This window comes from Oryctolagus cuniculus, chromosome 1, assembly GCF_051225735.1.
Source record: "Oryctolagus cuniculus isolate XC-2025 breed Fujian yellow rabbit chromosome 1, ASM5122573v1, whole genome shotgun sequence".
Classification (NCBI taxonomy): Eukaryota; Metazoa; Chordata; class Mammalia; order Lagomorpha; family Leporidae; genus Oryctolagus; species Oryctolagus cuniculus.
Window position 1 is genome coordinate 21,335,171 of NC_142867.1, and position 12,148 is coordinate 21,347,318.

General features: G+C 51.3%; 1 protein-coding gene across 2 annotated transcripts in view; it reads right to left on the reverse strand.

Moving 5' to 3' along the window:
• EXT2 (exostosin glycosyltransferase 2) overlaps positions 1 to 12,148 on the reverse strand; it is a 159,366-nt gene that overhangs the window by 17,511 nt on the left and 129,707 nt on the right. The gene's annotated exons all lie outside the window — the stretch shown is intronic.

Here is a 12,148-nt window from a genome sequence, read left to right on the forward strand (position 1 = left end):
GATGCCGGACACCCAGAGCAGTGGTCCAACCCTGACGCTGCCCGGCCTTGACACAGACCTGCACAAGCTGTGTCGCGTGTCCATCTTTACACGTGGGAACGCAGGCTCACAGGCCGCCCTCTGGGGTCCTGGCAGCCTTCCCATGTGCCCGGCCGGTCTGGCTGGGGTGAGGCCTCGGTGCTGCGGCACGTGCTCCTCGTTCCTTTCAGGTTCTCCCTTCAGGCCGGGGGCAGGGGGAAGGCAGAGGCAGAGTGGGGCTGGCGCAGCTGCTGTGGCAACGTATGCTGTCCTGTCTCTCTCTGGCTGCTGCTGTTAGGAAGGCACCGTTGCACAAGTGGCTCTGAACCATCGGCTCTGCCCTCTTGTCGGTAGCAGCTCAGCCCTGGCATCCATGCATGCTGCCTGTGGGTGGTAAGGAGGAGACGCACTTGGCGGGGTCACCGCGCCCACCCTGTCCATGTTGTCTCTGGGATCTGCAACCTAGAGGTTGCTGGGAAGGCAGAGATCATCTGGCCCAGTTCCCTCCCTGTCCAGATGAGAACACTGAGAACTTGGGCAGGAAGTGGCTCTTCCAGGGCGCACCTGCTGGGTCACCTACACTGGTCCTAACAGCCCATGCGGTCCTGTTTGAGAGACACGACTGCCCACTATTCTGAGTCTACAGAGCATCTCAGCTCCCTAAGCTCTGTCCCCTACCTGTGAAACAAAGATGTCGGGTTATGGCGTCTGAAGCCATGTTCAGGGTCAGTGTCCTTCCACTCGGGGGTGCCAAGGGCAGATATGGTAAGAGCCGCATTCGCCTGATAATGATCAGGCTGAAAACTGGGGGGAGGAGAAGAAGTGGGGAACAGGGCAAAACCTTTCGCTCCCACCAGCACCCAGCAGCTAGAAGTGGCAGGCTCTTCGCTGAATGTGATTTCCACATAGCAGAGAAAGGCCCCCGTTCACACCACTGGAAGGAGGGACCCCCACTAGCTGTGGGCGGCACTCAGGAGACTCCACTGGAACCTGGGAACCTGTGAGGCTCCGAGGCAGAGAAGGAGATGCACGCGGAAGGCAGCGGAATGAAAGACTAAACCCGACTACTCTTTCACAAGGCACCGAACCTCTTGGGGGCCAATAAGGAGGGGAAGGAGAGAGGTGCGTGTGAGAGGATGGGAGCAGGAAGAGACGGGTCAGGATCGGGTCGTGGGTTTTCTAATTTGGGCTCCATTTCTACACCCCCAGCCCCAGCGTGGACTGTACTATTTCTAAGTCTGGTCTCGGGAGATTGCTCAGCGAAGTTCAAAGAACAGTGAGCATATGCTGAATGGTTACTGTTCTCTTTACGTCCCGCACGAAGAGATGAAACAGAGACCTGTCTTCCTTAGCAGTAACCACTGTCGGGCCAGCACAACTTCACGTTGATTTTTGTCAGGCTCAATTTAAATGACAGGGGGTCAATGATATTAGCTCTCTCTGGCTGCCCTGGCAACTTGCATCACTCACAGTCAGCGATGTGACTGCACAACCAGCCACACCCCTTTTTTGTCCCTCTCACAGGGCAAAGCGGAGCAAGGACTCTGACCACAAACTCTGTAACCCTGGGTGACTTTATAGCATACAAGTGGTTCTAGAACAATCATTTAAGGAGTTGAAGCATCACATTGCCCTGCATATGGGCTTCCACCCCACAATCTCATTGGGGTTCTTTCCATCAATTTCCAAAACATAATTTGGGGTAGCGTCCCATAGAAGGCAAAACTAGAATAAAGCCCAAACTGTCATAACAAATGATGCCCTCAGCAGTGTCAACAACAACAAAAAAATCCCACAAAACATAGATCTCCCATTTATCTTAAAAATATTAACTCTGATATCAAGTTCAAGGCACGGAATCTAACTGCACATGAGGGTCGTGCAGTTTGGGGCTGGAGAGATGTGGATGCTCTCACTTTCTCAACTCACTGGCACATGCGACTGACTCAGCAGCTCAGTGCCATCCATTACTGTCTACATTAAACACACTTCGAGAGGACTGCAGTTGTGAGATACTGCAGAGGCCCTGGGTACCCTCTGCTCAGTCCCTGCTCCCCACACACCAACCTCCAACCCCCAGGATGGCAATTTCTTGCAAAACTAGGGAATGGCGGTCATGACACGATCCTGACCTTGATACAGCCCATTGATGTCCATCGCCACAAGGAGCTCCCCCGTTATCTTCTAGGATACAACCGCCACCCCCATCTCTGTCTCCTGGCAATCGCCCATCTCTCCTCTATTTCTATAACTCTATCATTTCCAGAAGATTGTACTCACATAAATGGAATCATACAGTGCATAGTCTTTCGGGACTGGCTTTTTTTTCATGCCGCCGAATTCCCTAGAGATTCATCCAAGCTGCTGTGTAAGTCCAAAGTCTGCCCCTTTTTATTGCTGAATAGTACTTCACGGTATGCTAACGCCACAGTTTGTTTAATCACTTACACACGGAAGGCCATCTGGCCGGTTCTTGCTCTTGGCAATTACATACAAAACTGTTAGAAACACGCACATGTTTTCATGTGAGCATAAATTTTCATTCCCTTGGGACGAAAGCCCGAGAGTGCAACTGCTGTGTTGTATGGAAGACGCATGTTTCAGTGGATAAGAAACGACCAAAGCGTCTTCCAGAGCAGCTGCACCGTCTTTTATTCCCACCCGCAAAGTACGAGTGCTCTAGTTTCTTTGCATCCCCACCAGCACTTGCTGCTGCCGTTCTTTTTTTTTTTTGACAGGCAGAGTGGATAGTAAAAGAGAGAGAGAAAGGTCTTCCTTTGCCGTTGGTTCACCCCCCAATGGCCGCTATAGCCAGTGCATCATGCTGATCCAAAGCCAGAAGCCAGGTGCTTCTCCTGGTCTCCCATGGGGTGCAGGGCCCAAGCACTTGGGCCATCCTCCACCGCACTCCCGGGCCACAGCAGAGAGCTGGCCTGGAAGAGGGGCAACCGGGACGGAATCCAGCGCCCCGACCGGGACTAGAACCCAGGGAGCCGGCACCGCAGGCGGAGGATTAGCCTATTGAGCCGCGGTGCCGGCCTGCCATTCTTTTTTATTTTAGCCATCGTGATGGGTATGTGGTGATAATTTACTGTGGTTTTACTTTGTATTTTCCTAGTGGTTAATGATGCTGATCAACTTTTTAAAAAAAATTCTGTTTTTCATTTATTTGAAAGGCAGAGAGACACACAGAGAGGGAGAAGGAGAGTGAGACACTGAGATCTACAACAGCCAGTATCGGGCTGGGCTGAAGCCAGGAGCCCAAAGCTCCATCCAGGTCACCCGTGTGGGTGGCAGGGACCCAGGTACTTGTCTGCTGCCTCTCAAGGTGCCCGTGAGTAGGAAGCTGGACTGGACTTGAACCAGGGCGCTCTGAGATGGGATGCAGGCGCCCCAAGTGGCAGGTCGACGGCTGTGCCCCAAGGCCTGCCTGTTTCGTGTGCTTGTTTGCCATCCATAAAGCCTCTTCAGTGAAAAGGCTGTGTGTATTCTTTGCCCATTTCTAATTGGGTTATATGCTCTTTACTGCTGAGTTTTCAAAGTTCTTTACATAAGGGCACTTCAAAAAAGTTCAAGGAAATGGAATTAAAAGATAAACTTATTTTGGTTCAAAAAATTTGAAGGTCATAGCTAGTTTCTCATAATACACATTTTCCATAAACTTTCTGAAGATTCCTAATATAGCCTAGATGTCTGGTCCTGTGTTGGATGTTTGATTTGTAAATATTTTCTTCCAGTCTGTAGCTTGCCTTTTCATTCTAAAATCTCTTGCGAAGCAAAAAGTTTTTAATCTCGATAAGGTTAAGTTTAGAAATTTCTCCTTTCATGGATCATGCTTTTAGTGTCAAGTTTAGGAACAATGCCTACTCCCGGGTCCTTTTTTCCTAAAAGTTGTGTGGTTTTACGATTTACATTAAGTCTATGATTCACTTTCAGTGAATTTTTGTATAGGGTATGAAGTTTAGTTCAAGGTTAAATTTTTGTCTAATTTCTCAGCACCATTTTTTTTTTCTGAAGTCTATCCTCCCTCTATGGAATCGTGTTCGCATCTTTTGTTTCTTCAAGTTTAAGAGAATGTCTCATACTTCAGGGAGTGAGTGCGGAGACAAAGTCGACAACACGTCCCAAGGCACTTGTAATTCAGAGAAGCAGGTGGCACATGCTTCAAAAACTGAGCAGAAAGCTAGGACACAGGCAAAAGTATGAAAGGAGTGAAAAGGATGGAAAGCTTACCTCTGGGTTGGGGGTGGGGAAGCAGAGAATGAGAAACAAAGCTTCAAGCATTTCGTTTTAAAGGAAGAAAAGGAAAAAGAAACTTAAATTACGACGTTAGCAATGAGACCCCATTGTCTCTAACCAGGTCAGCAATTAATATAAAACTACTCTTTGCTAAATGGCTAGCAGGCCAGCAAATAGAAGTCCAGGGTCCTTCCACCGAATACAGATTGTGGAACCATTTTACATAGAACAATTCCGTATAATCCTACTCACAGGAAGAGTATTTGTAAACCAACTCAGTGCCCACACATGCGGCTCGCCTAGTCAGCAGGAGGTGTGGGGCATCTGCTGGGTGCCAAGCACTCGGGCACATGGACGTGAACGAGGCCGACGTGACCCCTGCTGGAACGGACCGTGCTAAGCGGAGTGTTCCAGCCTCTGCTGTGGGTGGCTGTGGCTGTGGTCAGCGGCCCGGGTAGCCTCTTCCTCTCCTCTCCAGGAGCAGCGTATCAGCATGTGACTCTGACCCCTGCCCAACCCCTCCCATCTTCAGCCCAACCTGAAGGCTGGCTGGAAACCTAGAAATATTACTTTTAAAGGCTGCCAACTCTTGATCTAAACCAGCCAACGGACAGTAGCAAATAGACTGCAAGCATGATTAATGGGAGCCCTCGGCACCAGTTTTCAAGCCCCAAGAAATAAAGATGATCTGAGAGGCAAGTTGTAAATATCACGCTGACTAGCTCATCTCTCTTTCCAGAGGCGCACTTCCCAGCTGTGACACGGCTGAGGTCAGAGCCGACTCTCGCCCTTTAAGTGTCCTTTCTCTGTGTCCTCAAAGGGGAAATCAATGCATCTGATGCGACAGCGATCCCCGCTGTTGCTTCAAAATTACGATTTTGCAAGGGTTGTGCGATTTCACAATGGCACGGCTTCACACTCGGGGGCGCGACACTGAGGCTTCCTTTGGAACTATAGGCACCGCCGCCTCCTGACAGAGCTGGCAGGGACAGGGCCTGGACGCTGCTGTGGCCCCCAGGCCCTGGTCCTGAGCCCTGCCCGGCCCAGCCACACACTTCCCGTAGGCATCTCTGTCACAGTCAAGGCAGAGAAACAGCCCAGCACAACAAAACAGCTCAGCTCTCCAAAGCACAAGCCAAATTCTGAAAGCCTGAATGCCTGAAGCAGCCAGAGTTCTCCGCAGCCAGTCCCAGGGAGACAGCAGGCAGTTTCTGGCACAATAAGCCCAGGACATATGGATCCTTTCAGAGGTGGAGGAGCACTGCAAATACCGCCTGTCAGCAGCAGGGAGGGAGGGCGCATGTCCTCTACCCCGTCGAACGCTCCGACACCTTTTGGAAAACAACCACCCCACGTCGTGCGCGCTGATCCTGAGGCACCGAGATACAAAGCCAGGACAGCGTGCCGGTGCACAGACGGGCAGGAGCCGAAGCAAGGCAAGGGGAGACTAGGGTAGGGGCCCGGGGGCCTGCTCTGGGAGGGCTCAGATGGCTCTTTCCTCACCAGCAGAGTGGCACACACAGTAGGCTCCTACGGAATACACGCGGATGCCTACCCAAGCCAACCTGCCTCACGTGGGACGGGAAGTGTGCGTGGCGGGGGCGGAGAAGGGGGCAGGATGCTGGGGTGGGGAGAGGCGCCAGCAGGGTGCACAAAACGCTGTCCTCCTTGGGCCTGCCTTTGGTGTTTCGTTAATGGCTGTGTAAACAAATTCTGAACGTGCTGTTTTAACTTGCTCGGCGGGAAAGAAAAAAGTGGTACTCCATTCCAATTCCCAACTGGGTGCTTTGCAAAGCGGTCAGATGTTCGTGCAACGTTCAGCGCACATATTCGATTTCCTTCCCTTAATATTTGCTTGGCTTGTCCTCCAGTGGGGACTGGGTGCTTCAGAAGTGCTCTGAGAGGTCAGACTTCCCTGCAGCGTCTCTCAGCACCTCCGCGGCTTCTGGCCCGCGGCTGGGATCTTCTTTCAGCGGCGCTTGGCGATGGCAGCGGCGCACACGTGAGCTACTCCCCCTCCGGGTCCCATGAGTCTTGGGGGTGTAAATCAATGCAAGGTGGAGATGGGACTGGCCGGACAGATTACCCAGCTCTGCAGGCTGAGAACAGGGAGCCGCAAACGCTGTAGAAGACACTCCGGGGCATAGCTCGTCTCTGACCGTGGTCCTCCCGTGTCTCCTTTGGGGAGCTCTGACTGTCCCTTACTGGGGGTGGGGGGCTGCAGGGGATGCGCAGGAATGAGCTGCTCGGCCCATTCTCCCTTCTGAAGACAATGGTCTCCGTAACAGTAACTCTTGAGACACTTGACAGACAGACGGACAGACAGATGTCCTTTTCAAAACCATACTGCTACTATCATGGCCAGGGTCAGGAACAGTACCCGGGGAGCTGCCACTCACTCACTCCCAAGGCTGAAAGGGAGCTTGCAGCACTCAACTTCTTTGGTGAGCGCCCAAGAAAGAGGGCTTTCACACAGGTCAGCACGGCAAATGGATCTGGCTACATGGGAACGCTTTGTGCAGAAGCCGGTGCAGCTCGGCCTGGGCGAAGGGCAGACACGAAGCGGGCTGGCCCTCTGAGAGCCCCAGCCCCTGCGGCACACCAGCAGCCACGCGGACGGGCTCCGGACCCCCTGCTACGGCCCACGCCAGATGAGAGACGGCAACACTGGAGTTCCCCATCTTCCCAGTCACTCTCGGCTCAGACCCTGCGAAGGCTCCAGGCCCTGAGTGAGGCTAGCGGTCAAGCACTGGAAATGCAAGCTGGCGCTCCATCACCTCCAGTGCTTGGACTGTCCAGCCAGCGCAGCCGTGGGCCTGAACTTGACCTCCTCATTGAGGGGCTCCCTTTTTATCAGCCTTGGCTGGGTAAGCATTGATTTCCTTGGGACCCTGGATGAGCGCAAGCAGCAAGCTTGCTCCAGAGCCCAGGGCAGGACGAGCCGGGAAAACCTTTCTGTACAGGCCTCCAGCATTCCCAACACACCGGGGCGCACTTTCAGACTCAGGTCTCGGGGGCTTACACCTAAGGAAGGGAGCGGGCAGTCTCCCATCTGAGGGGTCCTAGCCATCACCACAGCCTGGAACACACAAGTCACGGCTTGTCTTGCATTTGTATTTTTCCCTCTGATGCGGCATCTGGGATTCCTGTATTGGCAGGAGGCTTGGGACGGACGAAGAGAGGACAGAAGTCACTCTGTCTTTCCAGTTCTCTGCTAGTGTTTAAGGCGGATTCTGTTGGAGGTCGTTTCCCTCTCTCAGCCATTCTAGCGAGAAGAGAAAAAGCACTCCAGCTTAGCCAGAGCCACAGCTTACAGCCTCTCTCCCGGTCTCTCTGGCGGCTCAGGTAGACAGCTATCGATGTCACGGGTGTCTGGTTAGAGCGTGACTCAGCTCTGGACTTCTCCAGTTAGCTGAGTCCCTCGTCACATGTGAAATCTCAGCCACAGTGGGAACTTGTCTTCCCTTCTCCTGGCTTTTTTGATCTACTCAAATGCTGAGTCTGTGGATTTTCTGCTACTACTGTCTAACGGGTTTTCCCTCTTTTCCACTGTTACCTCTAATTCATCTTGGGATCTGACAGCTTCTACCAGTCATCTTGCTACAAATCTGCATGGCATCTATCTATCTTCCTCCCTCCCTTCCTCCCTTCCGAAGATTTATATTATTTACTTGAAAGGCAGAGTTACAGAGAGAGAGACAGAGAGACTCAGAGAGAGATATCAATCTTCCATGTGCTGGTTCACTCCCCAAATGGCCACAATAGCCAGGGTTGGGCCAGGCTGAAGCCAGGAACCAAGAACTTCTTCTGGGTCTCCCACGTGGGTGCAGGAGCCCAAGCACTTGGGTCATCCTCCGCCGCTTTCCCAAGTGCATTTGCAGGAAGCTGGATCGGAAGTGGAGCAGCCGGGACTCGAACCGGCACTGATACAGGATGCAGGCACTGCAGGCGGCAGCCTTACCCGCTACACCACAGCGCCGGCCCCTGCAGGGCATCTTTACTGCCCATCAGTTGAAACTTGCAGGCAGCCTCTGAGCCTGGGAGCCAGCTCACCCTCTTGCCTAACCAACCACATTTCCACTGTTAACTGAAGCAAAGCCCTCGCTCGAGTTCCCCTGCTACTGCAGACACGAAGCTCACCCTCACTGGCTGCCCTGCTTCTCGGCACCTCCAATATCAGAAGGCCTACTCCCATACTGTCCTGTGGTCCTTATGAAATAAAAAAAAGGGGGCATCTCATGCTATTCGGCTGCCTTCTCATGGTTCCTTGTGATTATACACCTGCCATTACCTTGGGGAGTTAAGGAAATAATACAAATAAATTCTCACCATTTATTAGCACTCAGGAGGTCTGCCCAGCCACTCCCACTACGGGTACCCAGGCAGTACAAGAAGGCTCCAGCACTCTGCGTGCCTAACAGCACACAGCTGCTCTGGGCGAATTCCCACTCCCACACGAACGATCAACGTTATCACAGGTACTGTTGGCCAAGAGCGTTTCACATCTCTCGGGTGGAAAGTGTTCAACACTTAAGTGCTACTAATAATTTTTATGGTTGGAAATGTGGATCAAAGTATGAAAGGAAAAATAAATCCACGGGTCCATATATCCAGCCAAGTCTCCACGGCTCATTTTCTGCCATATGTTTTAAACTGCCTCCCTCGAGGGTGGTGGAGAGGAGGGGAAAAGGTGGCCTTTTTATTTCCCAATTCTTTAGGTCCTAAATAAAGCAGACAAACTTGGGGGAAAAAAAAAATCAAACATTGCAGTAACATTATACACTGCTACCGTTCCCCCAGGAGCCCCTTGCAAATGAGAATCAAGAACTCAATAGATACTTCCCCAGTGAAAACATAAACAGATAAATAAATTATCCCATGCCGAAAAGAACGGCCACATCTGGTAGCTCTAGCACTTGTCAGGCAAGTCAAAAACGTGCAGGGCCGGAGAGGAGCGCTCCGAGCTCCCGATTCAAGGCTGCGGAGAGGGTGCGGCCGTCCCCAGGGAATGTGACCCCTGTGTTTTCTTCCAATTAAATAAATAATGATGCACAGTAGTGGGGCCAAATGGCCACGTGCTCAAGTCACAGGCCCAGGAGGAGAAAAGCCCTTTGGCCTCGCATTCATACTTGCTATGGTGGGCGCTTCGGGGTTATAGTCATTGGACACTGACTCTGCCAATTCTTCAGCAATAGAACGTGGGGTGTCAGGACCATCTCTAAGGCCCGCCCTGTTCCAGTCCTGCCCTGTGAGAGGGTCAAGGGCATGCAGGGATCTGATTGTCTCAGCCACCCAGTGGTGGGCGGAGGGTGGGCCGCAGGGAGAGACGACAGCCCTGCCTGTGAGCCCCGGTGTCCGGTACCAGCATCACCTAAGTGTGCCATGCTTCCACAAACACTGGATAAGGCCTGTGGGGGCTCTGGGGACTTCCACCTGGGCAGGGATCCTCCAGCTCACTGTCCACTTCCAAGCAATGCCTCAGCATCACTGCCCTGACATGGTGTGGCTCTCACGTTAGGCCCAGACTCCTCTTCCAGAGCCGAGGAAGTGTGCGGTGCGTGAGCTGGCCGTCACTCTGCTCCTGGCCTCTTACACACACTGTCATCTGACGTCATTAAATCAGTCTGCGAATCTGTTCTTCCAACCCTTTCCCACAACATGGCCTTGGAGTGCCCCCCCCCGTGTGGAAGTCACATAGCAAACGCTGAGGCATGGGTCTACACCACCAGAATCATGAACAGCACTGGCCCTGGTTCACCGTATTCCCCACTGGTTTTCTCCACTTACATAAGTTCTGTAGTCTCCCGTCAACTTCTAATATGCAGCTGGCACGGACTCTACATACCCAGGACGCCCACACTCACAGTCTCCAAACACCTGGGAGGCCCCCACTCTCAATCTGAATTTCGCCAGATGCTCACACTCACAATCGTTACGTGTTTCAAGGGAGAGTGAAGGCACCTGATGCTTTTTGTGCACAGAAGTTTCCATGGGATTTCTGCCCATGGACTCACACCTTACAGGCTTGCCCTGGGAGTCGTGACACCAGCAGGGGTTTCAGGAAGTTATCTGGTCCATTCTGTCTCCAGGCAGGACTAGTAAAACCATGCTAGATGCCAGACTGCTGGCTTCCCTTTGATGAAAAATTCCCAAATGGGGAGACTCCCCTGTCTCTCCTGATTTCTCTAAAAATTCTTTGGAGCTATCATAAAAAAGTTTCTTTCATCACTGGCCTTTGATTTCTCACATAATAAACACGTGTTTAAACATTTTTAAAATTTAAACTAGGATAACGCTTTTAACCATTGCAGAAATGATGATGGCCATGGGGGATAAAAGAAGAAATGGAGATACTTTTCTCAGAGGAAAAGCAAGCAGGGCAATGTCTGGATTATGTAAAACCTGGAAGCGCCGGAGTGGATTTCTAGCCGAATGGAGAAGCAGCCTGCACCCCACGCTGGGTTGCCTCAGTTTGTCTCCGCTCCAGCCCTGACGCCAGCTTCCTCCTGCAGACCCTGGGAGGCAGCAACGATAGCTCAAGCAGTTGGGTTCCCCACCCACGTGGGAGACTTGGACTGAGTTTGAGGGCTGCGCTTCACCCCAGCCTTTGCAGGCATGTGGTGAACGAGCCAGCGGGTGGAGGGCCCACTCGTGCGCTCGCTCACTTGCTCCCTCGCTCTCTCTGCTTCTCAAATAGGAAAAACTCAAAGTACCAAGGAAACTAAGCTCACCTAACTGATCTAGTAACAGCATTAAATCCACAACTGTAGAATGTGTGCTCTTTTTAGGTATATATAGAACTTTACCAAAATACACCTTCCACTGGCCATGAGACTCAAGCATTTCAAAATAGTAAGCTCATACAGAGTATATTCTGAACACTGCAGAATAAAACCAGAAATCAAAAAGAAAAAGATGGATTAACTTCATAAAAGTAAGTAATGTACTTTTATATAATTATGGATCAAGGAAGATTTTGCAACAGAAATTAGAAAGTACTCTGAATGTAAGGATAATAGAAATATGACATTAAGCTCAGGAATGAGCAGTAATTAAAGTGAAATTTATAGCTTAAAATGCATGTTAGAAAAATAGGTACTAGAGTCAATGATCTAGGCTATCAAGTCAAAAGGCCAGGAAAAAAAGTAGCAACTGAATTCATTAAAGTCAAAGAGGAAATTAGTTATGGACAGAGAAGTATTAGTTACGTACAAAACAAATATGCAAGAGGAAAGCCACGGATACGGAAAGCTGTTTCTTAGAGGAGTCTGTGTCCTTGATAAACCTTTAATAAAACTTGTGGTGGAATGAGAAGGCCATGCCAAGATGGCTGCTGGCAACAGAAACTGCCTGGCAACAGGCTGTGATTGGATGGTTTCAGAAACCACATGACAGCGGAGTCTTCCTGGCAACAGGTTGTGATTGGATGGTTTCGGAAACCACATGACAGCAGAGTCTGCTTGGCAACAGGCTGTGATTGGATGGCTTCAGAAACTGCCTGGCAACAAGGTGTGACTGTTGGGGCATAGATCGCCCCTTGACCAGATTGGCTGCCTGGGCTGTATAAGCTGTTATAGCAACTGAAATAAACGAGTCTGCAGGTTGCTTGCCTCAGGTCTGCTTTCACCCAACTCCCAGGGTCTGTGTGGAGACTCCGCGTCTCTTGCCCCCACCACGCTCCTCCTCCCAGAAACAAATCCACTGCAACAAAAACTGATCGAGAAAATGAGAAAAAAGATTTTCCAATCTGAGGATGAGAAAGAACACATCTGTTGCTCCCCCTCTTCATGGAGGAACGACACCAAACCCTGCCTAGGCTTCCTATCTGAGTCATGGCACCATTATGTCGCTCCCCCTCTTCGTGGAGGAACGACACTAAACCCTGCCTAGG